Source organism: Polypterus senegalus, chromosome 7 (assembly GCF_016835505.1).
Source record: "Polypterus senegalus isolate Bchr_013 chromosome 7, ASM1683550v1, whole genome shotgun sequence".
Classification (NCBI taxonomy): Eukaryota; Metazoa; Chordata; class Cladistia; order Polypteriformes; family Polypteridae; genus Polypterus; species Polypterus senegalus.
The window spans coordinates 113,720,042-113,730,821 of NC_053160.1; the positions used below are offsets into that span (position 1 = coordinate 113,720,042).

The 10,780-nt window shown below is 37.0% G+C and overlaps 1 long non-coding RNA gene across 1 annotated transcript; it reads left to right on the forward strand.

Moving 5' to 3' along the window:
• The first annotated feature begins 500 nt into the window (after nucleotides 1-500).
• LOC120532407 lies at nucleotides 501-9,880 on the forward strand. Its single transcript, XR_005634288.1, has 2 exons — nucleotides 501-585; nucleotides 9,848-9,880. It is a non-coding gene; the product is annotated as an uncharacterized LOC120532407 (long non-coding RNA).
• Nucleotides 9,881-10,780: the final 900 nt, after the last annotated feature.

The following is a 10,780-nucleotide window of genomic DNA, read 5'->3' on the forward strand; positions in this document are numbered from 1 at the left end:
TGTACTATATTATTTCTAATATCATTTATTTTGTGATTAAAAAATATAGCAAAAGCCTCACAAGTTTCACTGGAAGTTTTTCGGAGGCAATCCATTGAGTGACCTGGATTTAGCAAATGATCAGTAGTAGACAATAAAACTCTCGGACTACTAGCATTATTAATTATAAATTTAGAGAAATAACACCGCCTCTCAAGACAAACTATGTTGTTGTATTCTGTTATTTTAGCCTTTAATATCTCATAGTGGATAATCAATTTAGTTTTTCTCCATTTGCGCTCAGCTCTCTGACATGCTTTCTTTAAATCAGAAATAAGTTACTTTTGCCTTGGGACTTTCTCTTGAGATCTTTTCATCAAAACTAACACATGAATGCATGAACTAACATGCTCCACCCTTCTTATTTTGATCATGGTAGGGACGATGGAGACACTCACCTTTTTGATGGGCAAACATGCAGCGTCCACCAGGCCTCAACTGGACACGCTCCCAACACATCACCAGCACCGCACCTTGCGAACCTACTGAAGTCAAGGTTAAAAATCCTCGTGGGAACATACTCCTACACTTCGATGATTTAAACAGGTAAGTGCTTTAACTTTTTTCCTGTGTGTAAGACGTCTTCACACTAGTCTTAGAACTTTTTTCTTTTAAAGCGTTAATTCATGATAGACGAATTACCACAGTAAGTTCTTTGCGTATTTCAGGAGAGAGCCCTAGAATTTTGACTTTCAGAATTATATTTGCTATTTTATTATGCTATATTGAAGCTAGATTATTATAGTGCAATATTAATGCAAATTGGAAGTAGTGTATATGTGGGAAAACATTTTTGTGGACTTGAAATTGTCTATTGGAGTGTTATTAAAATATGAATATGTATTATGAGACAACTGGTATACATCTGGTTAGGTTGGAGTGTGCCTTGAGTTTAATTATGGCTAATTTAATATTTTACATAAGTGCTCAGGAGGGTAATTTAAAGATAACATTCAGTACCAAATTAAGCAAAGGAAAATGCAGATTTCTGAACAGAATTCTTGTTAATGGTAAACCACAATTCTTAAATTTAATGTAATAATTGCTCTTCCAAAGTCTACTTTTACTTCATTGAGGAGTAATAAACCCAATCTGTGTTGATTTTCTTTTAATAATATGTATATTGTTTATTTATTCAAATAATAAGGTTGTGAGATGTTCACTTATTCTTAATTTTTATCTTTATATGTCATGTTCTTTCTCTCCTTCTCTCTCTGAAGTAGGGGTGCCTACTTTGCTGCTCCTGAGTATCCCATAGGAGAGGCATGGTGTAAATCATTTGCACACTCACTAGCACCACACTTCATGTCATCACTGTGACCCTTATCCAAGCCTGGAGCCCCAGGTGTCTGTACATCTGTCTTATTTATTGCTGTGTCTTTTAAATAATAAGAATAATACAAGTTAAATCGAAGGGTTTTTTTTTCCTTTAACTAGTTGTTAAATTAAATTAAATAATAAAACAGTGAATAGCATATTTCAGTAATTATGGCCAATGTGGATTGTAGATCTATATTATAATTTCCAGAATTTGTATACAGTACAGTGTGAGGTACTGTAATGCAAAGAATGTTTTTGTTCAAAATATAATTAATCAGTTATGTTCACCAGTCCATTTGCGCAATAGAGCCAGTTTGAAAATAAAAATTATTGCATTTAAATGAGATAGCACTGCATTTATATGGCATAACAGTGCATTTTAAACAAGTCAGTATTTAAATTAAACAATTTTGCATTTAAGCTCTTTAGCAATGCAATAAAAAATAATCTGTATCTTTGTTTGCTTCACGCCACATAATCATTAGGCACCCAACTACAATGTATACCTTTAAATTGATACTGAGTAGGGCACATTTCATTAATTTCATGTCTAGTACCAATTGACACTGTTAGTTGATGGATCCTAATCATACTTTTAGGTCACAGTAAAAATGCATCCCCTTCAATGTCTAAAATCTTTCAGCATTTTCAATTTTAAAAAGGAAGAAATTTATTTTGATTCATTAATATTTTTGTTACTAATATGATTTGTTCAGTGGCTACTGTTGTTTGAAAATAAGAGGTTCAGCACTGTAGGAATTTTATGTATCCCTGGATGAGCATGGCTGTAAAGCAAGGGTTTAAAGTTTGACACAAGACAATTGTCAAAGTGTGTAAATGGACTAACAGAAGATGGTATCATTCTGGACCAATGACAGTACAGAGAATGACAATATGGGATCATTCACTCCAGGTGTGCTGTTTTGAAGCTAAAATCGCTCAAAATGGAGCACAACATGTTGTTATTACTGGAGCCAGAATCTGTGCCGTAGAGAGAGTGCACTGAATTGTGTAACCTGGTTACCCACCCTATACTCATTTCTTTCAAATTATCATTTCAGGCGTTACACTCTAGGTTAACATGCCAGCTAAAGAGTCCAATCAGCTCAGCCCCATAAATATCAATAACTCCAATATGTTTTTGGTTTTACTTGGTCTCGTATTGCATTCAGTTTTATTTGCTCTCTGTAATCTGGATGAACAGTACACAAGAACGAAAGGAATCTACCTTGAAAGTTTGTGGTAAGTGGCAATTTAGGTCAGGGAATTGATTATACTTAGAGGGTTGCAAATGCCTTTATATTAAATTAAACAAATTCATAATAAGCACTTGAAGAAGAGGCATGTTTGTACATTTGGATTAATTTAATTAGCCCCCATTCCTAATCCTTCCTGCCAATAGATGTCATTCCAGACTGTTTTTAAAAGATGGCAGCGCTATCATTCAGCCTTGATGCCTAATATGAGATTAAATAATACTGTAAACAGGCAGGTTACATTTAACATTAGTGACATTTAGCTAAATAGTACTTTTTACACAAATTTGTAACATGGTTTCTGATGCCAACAGTAATAAATGTTAATAATTCTTACAGAAACCTCACCTAATGCATAATGAGAAAATGTATGTGAACTGAATACTGTATATAATGGTATACATTTACTGAACAGAACATATTTGACCAGGTTTTAATTTTTAGCTAATTTACATATTCAGTTTACTAGTAAAGTTAGTTATGCATGCTAGCTAGTGTTAGCTTTCTCAGCCCAGAACAACTTTGTAATAAATTTGGTTATTTAAGATCAACAGTTGATTAGTTTTACAGGTGAACTATCAATTTAAACATTGCATTGGCTAGCGTAACAAAAGCAAACATGAAATTAGTTATATGTGGTATTCCTTGGAGGGCAATTGCAGCATAAGCATGGGAAACACGCTATATAAATAAAATGTATTATTATTATTATTATTATTATTAGGAGCTTTGTCCAATTACAGAGATAAAACACCATCATTCCAGAAATGTCTTAGAAGAGCACAAAAAAAATTCCTGGATGTAGAATTAAAACTTTACAGTGATGGATATATTCCACTCCATGATTTTATCACTCCAGCAAACTAACTTTTTACACTGACTGATGTTGTACAGTATCTTTGGTTTTTAACACTATAACCCACTGAAATCTGAAACTTCAAAACTGTAACACTGCAAGATATGCTGTGTAATGCAATAAACTTCTTACTTGCATGTCTCCTCAGAACATTTGACAAAAGTACAATTCAAAAAAAGCAAAACATAAATAAAATAAAAAATAAATGAAAAGTTTACATTAATCTGTTTTTTATGTTACAATATTTATTCTTATGATTGGCTGCTCAGCATCCTTATAACTTGTGGATAGTAACTGATCCTGAATCAACTGGTGTGAGTGCCAATGGTTATGTACCCTTAGAAGAGAGGAGTGAGAAAAGTAGCTGTGCAGGATGGTTGAGATCTTTAATAATTCTGTTCACTTTCTTATGCAGAGAATATTCTATATGTATTATAGTATCGTGGCCACCTTCATCACACTCTGCAGTGCTCGGCAGTGCTTTACGATCTTGAGATGAGCAGGTGCCATGCCAGTAAGTGATTCATCCAGTGAGAATAGACAATACAGCTGATGAAGTCTGTGAAACAAATGTAGAAATGTGACGTGTCCTCAGACCTCTAAGGAATCAGACTTTTTGTCAAGAGAAAAAATGTGTTGTGACCACTACAATTCACCAGTGAATATAGCAACTTTAAATTTCCTGTATTGATTATAATCAATCCGGGAAATTTAAACTTGCTATATTTTAACAATATTATATATTGTTGCTATATTTTAAAGCCTAGTCTGTCTTCTGAAGTCTATGATCAGCTGCTTGGTTTTGCTAACATTAAGTGTGAGATTGTTGTCCTGGAGCCATTGAGTCAGCAGTTAAACCTTCTCTGTAAGCCATCTTATCATTATTGGTCATCAGCAAATTTAATGATGGAATTGAAGCTGTGTTTAGCCTCACAATCACAGATGAACCATAAATACAGAAGGAGGCTCAGCACACTACTCTTGGAGTGCCTGTGTTAAGAGTCCACATTGAGAATGTGATGCTACCAGTCCATACATGCTGTAGTTTTTTGGTTTGGAAGGTAAAAATCCAGTTTTAGAGGGTGGTGCTAAATGCTACACTGAGATGTTTGGTGGTTAGCTTTGATGGTACAACAGTATGTATGATATAAAAAGAACTCTGAAATAGCAGTTTATATTTTACAGATGTACCAGGATTGTATAAAGTGCAAGAGATATGGCATCCTCTGTCTGTGTCTGTTTAAGATATTGTTTACATGCTGATGTGTACCTTTCTCTGTTTGCAGAAAGTAAACCAAATTATGGAGACTGACTAAAATGATTAGAATTTCTATAGGTTGTGCCTGAAGGATGAAATAGCAGTCCTTGCGCACACTTACTGCACAGCAATCTATGTAACACCATTCTTTGGGTGCAACTGTACAATATATTTTAAATATAGTTAAAAGGCTGGTTGTGTATTCTGTAAATTCAACAGAAATACCCACCTTGTTAAGGAAAGGCTACTACTTTGTGTACAACTATACTGTATACCAGCATTACTAGTACACTTGCAAATCGGAATAATTGTGTATTTAATGACTGACTGAGATTGAGTAATATTTGCATACAAGTGGAAAACAATCCTATTTGTATTTGCATTGTTCTTTTTTTTTAATTATTTTTATAAGACTTTTATTATTTTACTTTTTTTCTGGATCGGTTTGCAGCTGAGTGTGAAGCAGCTGGGATGAGAATCAGCACCTCCAAATCCAAGACCATGGTCCTCAGCTGGAAAAGGGTGGAGTGCCCTCTCAGGGTTGGGGGAGAGATCCTGCCCCAAGTAGAGGAGTTCAAGTATCTCGGGGTCTTGTTCACGAGTGAGGGAAGAATGGACCATGAGATCGAAAGGCGGATCGGTGCGGCATCCGCAGTGATGCAGGCTCTGCATAGGTCTGTCGTGGTGAAAAAAGAGCTGAGCCATAAGGCGAAGCTCTCAATTTACCAGTCGATCTACGTTCCTACCCTCACCTATGGTCATGAGCTATGGGTAGTGATCAAAAGAACGAGATCGCAAATACAAACGGCTGAAATGAGTTTCCTCCGCAGGGTGTCTGGGCTTTCCCTTAAAGATAGGGTGAGAAGCTCAGTCATCCGGGAGGGGCTCAGAGCACAGCCACTGCTCCTCTGCATTGAGAGGAGTCAGATAAGGTGGCTCGGGCATCTGATCAGGATACCTCCTGGACGCCTCCCTGGTGAGATGTTCTAGGCATGTCCAAACGGGTGGAGGCCCTGGGGAAGACCCAGGAAACGCTGGAGGGACTATGTCTCCCGGCTGGGCTGGGATTGCCTTGGGATTCTCCCGGAAGAGCTGGAAGAAGTTGCTGGGGAGAGGGAAGTCTGGGCCTCTCTGCTTAAGCTGCTGCCCCCGCGACCCGACCCCGGATAAGCGGAAGAGGATGGATGGATGGAGACTTTTATACAAAATAACTTGTATGTATACCATGGTGATTTATATGGATAATTGGATTGGTAGTGGATTAACTGGCTTGCTCAGAGCTTCACAGTAAGCATTTTAATATTATTTTATATAGTGTCTTTTACATATGATTACAAGGAACCTTGCAAAGCAAACAAAACTGTAATTACAATTGACAAAAAAGAATGTGGGATCAATCAAAATATGATAATTAGTTTTGGGGATTAAACAGTACAATACAACCACTTAGACACATTGTCTGCTATGTCATAAAATAACCCAAGGATTATTTCACAGCTTAATAACTATATTAAAAAGTATTATAAGTATGATTCTGTTCCACCACATAAATGTCAATTTAAAAATTACAGAGAAAAGATTTTAAAGTATTTATGTATAACAAATGATATATACCAAAATATATTCTCCTTTGTATACCCCCAGATTAAAGCATCATGTATAATATTGTGTAGTCATTAAAAATGTGTCTAGCTTTTGTAATAAATTTCTTCAATGCAAAAACAGGGAATACTTAAAGAATAAAACTTTTTAACACTTCAGTCCTTTATCAATCTGTCCAAGGTGACATTTCATTAGTACATTTTGTCAATAAAGAAATTGTCCGATGTGGGCCAAGCAGAAAAGATGGAAAACATAACGTCTTTTTTTATTAGATCCATTCAAACTTGAACCACCAGAGATTACATACAGAAGGCAAACAAGGCTAGCTTGTCTATAAACTACATTAATCATTCATTCCCTCCAGAGTGCCTTAAGTTAGTGCCACATCTCTGCCTTGGTCTGAAAATGGCTATTCAATTTTGAGCTGCGTGACAGATACATTTCTAGGAGAATCACAGACATAACGACTCCTGCCATGGCTGATAAAGTCCTCATTCATCAATTAAGATGTTTCTAATAAGTGGTGGATGGATATGGCAGAATAAGGTCAGTCTCATGATGACTCACACAGTCAGGCTTGTCTATTTGTGTGATATCTAAGCACAAGATGTTTTCTTTAAAAAATGTGGGTGGGGCATTTAATGAAACTGAGAATTTTACTAATAATAAATACATTAAGAAGTCAGCCAACTGTAACATGTTCTAAACACAACCTGATCAGGTTGAAAACATGCATTCTGACATCACTATATAAGGTCACATGTTTTGTCTGTGTAACTTTACTACAATTAAACTTGAGAAACTGGAGAACACTATGAGTTTAGGAACATACTCCACCCAGTTTTATAAACATTTTTCCTGTGCTCTGCATTTCAATATGTTTTTTTCCTTTCTGGCATTGAATCCTATTATATCTTCATCTTCATGCTAATTTATAATGAAAATGCCTCTTTCTTTATGTTGCCAGTAAAGCGGCAGACTCTTATGGTATCATCAGAGAACACACACATGTTCAAATACCACATGAACAAGCTGTACTGACTGTATGGTTGGCAGCAGCTTTGAATGAAATTGGAATCAAGAGGTATTTTCAAGCCATAGTCTGGACCAGGATAATTTAACACCAGTAACAGCACACTGCACAGAACACACTTGACTTGAACATTCATAGTTTTCATCATCTTTCTCTGTATGTTTAGTATTCATTTGGTCAGAGGTTGATGTGCTTGCTGCTTCCCGAGCAGCTCTTCTTTTCTCCACCCTAGTGGTCTGCTTCTTCTATTCTTTCGTCAGCATCTATTCGCATTAAAACTGATTAAGTCAGTGTTTGTGTTGCAATTACTTAGTAAGTTTTCTTTAATTTTTCACTTAAGCTGGCACTTAAGTCTTCAATCTGCCTCAAGAATTATTTAAGATATGAAGAGGTAGGGAAAATGATCGCGAAGGAGGGAGGGTTGAGAACGGCCCCCATATGCATGCGCCGTACAGCCGCCCAGCTGGCTGCTGCCAAGAATTGATTCTACAATAAAATAAAAATAAAAAGAGCAATAACCTTGGAGGTCAATCATCACCCCGAAAGCGGAATGTAGATGTCACAAAGTATATGTGTACCAAATTTCAGGTCAATAGGTCAAATGGTTTGCGAGCTACAGGTGATTTAAAATCCTGGACAAACGGACAGCCACGGTAGCGTAATATATATAAAGATTTTTGCAGGTTTTGAACAACAGGGAATCTCTTTGTATAGTTACTGTCTCTTAGAAAAATGTTAATAATTGTTATTAATATATATATTATTTTTTTTCACCATATTGCAATTTTTTTATTAGTAGGTGCTGCCAATTTGTGGTTCTGTTGCCACAATGTGATGCTTCCTAGGAAATGTGTCCGGGAAGTCATCTTTGGTGCAATGCTTTATAACCCAGGGCCACAGGCCCATTGACATCCAAGATCTCTGTTTTTTATTTTTTGGTGCATTTAACTCTTCTTAGTGATTTATGATTTATAATTACAGCAAGCAATTTTGACTAAAAGTTTTCGTGGTGTTTTGCTTTTGAAGCTTGACTTTTTTAAACTCCTAATGTCTCATGTATAAAAGTTGCATATGCCCAGAAATGTACATAAGCCATTTTGTATGCAAAAGCCAGGATTTATAAAACACAAACTTGGAGTGGCTTGAAGTTACCTAATGTTGGAACCATCCAGAAGTCCAACATAAACTTTTTAGTTGTGGCAGGACAATGCTGCAAATCTGATTTTGTTACACATTTCATTAAAACATCATTCACACTTTGCTCTTCTTTTATTAATTATATCATAGTTAACTAATATGCTCTCTCAATACAGCTCTCTTCAAAGATGGTAATAACACCTAATACATACACTTATTGGTAATTGCCTCAGTATGTAGCCCATCTATTTTGTCTGTCAAAAGGGTATGCTGTTTGGTGTACGACATAACTGGCAATGGCATCATTAGCTTTTTTGGAGGATATTAGCAATGGCAGTTACTCAAGGTACAAGATTTTAGATATTGCAATGATTTTTTTGGCTCATGATGATGACTTGCCAAATATAGTGATTTAGATTTCCTACAGTTTCCTCTGTGCTGAATTGGGGCCCATATTGCATAGACCATAACGCACAAGTCACACAGTCCATATGCTGTGGCATATTTTAACAAACATAAGCTATTTGCTGATGGGTGCATTTTAATGTGAACTGACTGATCAAGCAGGAATCTCGTAGTCATCGCTGAGCCTTATCATGACATCAGTATAGGATAGTATAATTACAATGCTACCCAGATACATCCAATTTCATCCAAATGAGATAAAAAGGCAATTTTCAGCATTTGCTAATTTTTCTAATGTCATCAGTGGAATTGACTGCACATGTTGCAACAAAAGAGCCATCACAGAATGAATGGTTTTTATGAACAAAAAGACTTTTATTCTAAGGGTGGCGCAGTGGCAAGTGTTGCTGCCACGCAGTAAGGAGACCTGGGTTCACTTCCCGGGTCCTCCCTACGTGGAGTTTGCATGATCTCCCCGTGTCTGCGTGGGTTTCCTCTGGGTGTTCTGGTTTCCTCCCACAGTCTAAAGACACACGGGTTAGGTCCATTGGCGATCCTAAATTTTCTCTAGTGTGTGCTTGGTGTGTGGGTGTGTGTGCCCTGTGGTGGGCTGGCACCCTGCATGGGGTTTGTTCCTGCCTTGCACCCTGTATTGGCTGGGATTGGCTCCAGCAGACCCCCGTGAATCAGTATTAGGATATAGTGGGTTGGACAATTACTGACTGAATTTTATTCTATTAACACACAAATAAAATGTGATGCTAAAATGTGTCTAACTGACATTATAGAAAGGTGGCCAAGCTCAACCGACAATTCTTTCATCAACCAGTAGAGTAGGAGTAGGACTTTAGGGTCACAATGTTAGTAATCGTTGGCTTCTTGGAAAGTAGGTTCAATTAAGTTTAGTACATTAAAGATGGCGTGTATAATTTTTCTTTCAGGTGATAGTTGGGGAAACCTTCAGAGACTGGCTCCTCACACCATTCATCAACTCACAGACACCACAGGAGAGAAGATCTAATGACAGGCACTCTGCACATAATCAGTGATGTAACTATTGGCTCATTAAAAGGTAGATAGCAGTGTTTGGATTAACCTGATGGCACTCTTCTGTACAACTACACAAAGGTTTGCTACATTGTTGTGGCTTGTGCAGTACTGCATAACATAGTACAGAACCATGGACTGCCTCTGCCACCTGAGATGGGCCAAAATGAGCAAATAAATGATCCAGAACCTATTCCTCAGGACAGAACTGCAATTGGCAAGAGTTTTGCATGTTGTATGTTAAATGTATAAAGAATAAACTACTGGATGTATTGCAACATTGACATTTACTTGGCTACAGTATTTCATTTTTTCACAAATTCAATGAAACTGTTCATAGTATCTTGCACCTCAGAGCAGACAGCCTGCATCAGTTCATGCTGACTTTGACAAAGGCATGAATAGCCTGAATCAATTCTTGCTGTGTCTGCAGCACCTCATCAGTCGAAACATGTCACATGGGTCTCCTGGCATTGGTGGAAGTTAGGGTACTGGGTGATATCATATTGCTCTTGCTCTCTCCACTTGGTAAATTGCAACCTATGAAATGATAAAATAAACAAACATGTAAAGTCACATATTGGTTATGTGTGTTCATTGGCAACTTGCACAATTGTGCTGTGGTACATTTGGCCATGATTAGTGCAGTAGCCTATAGGTCTATGACTGGGACTGGTTAATCTTTAGACATTATATCAGAATACTCGTCACAGCATGGCAGAAGGCCACAGATGGCTGTTTCTACTATAAAACCTGCAACTCACAGTGTGAGTGTGTGGTCGGTTGAACCTTTACTCCAAGTAGTATAATACACACTATGCCGGTGT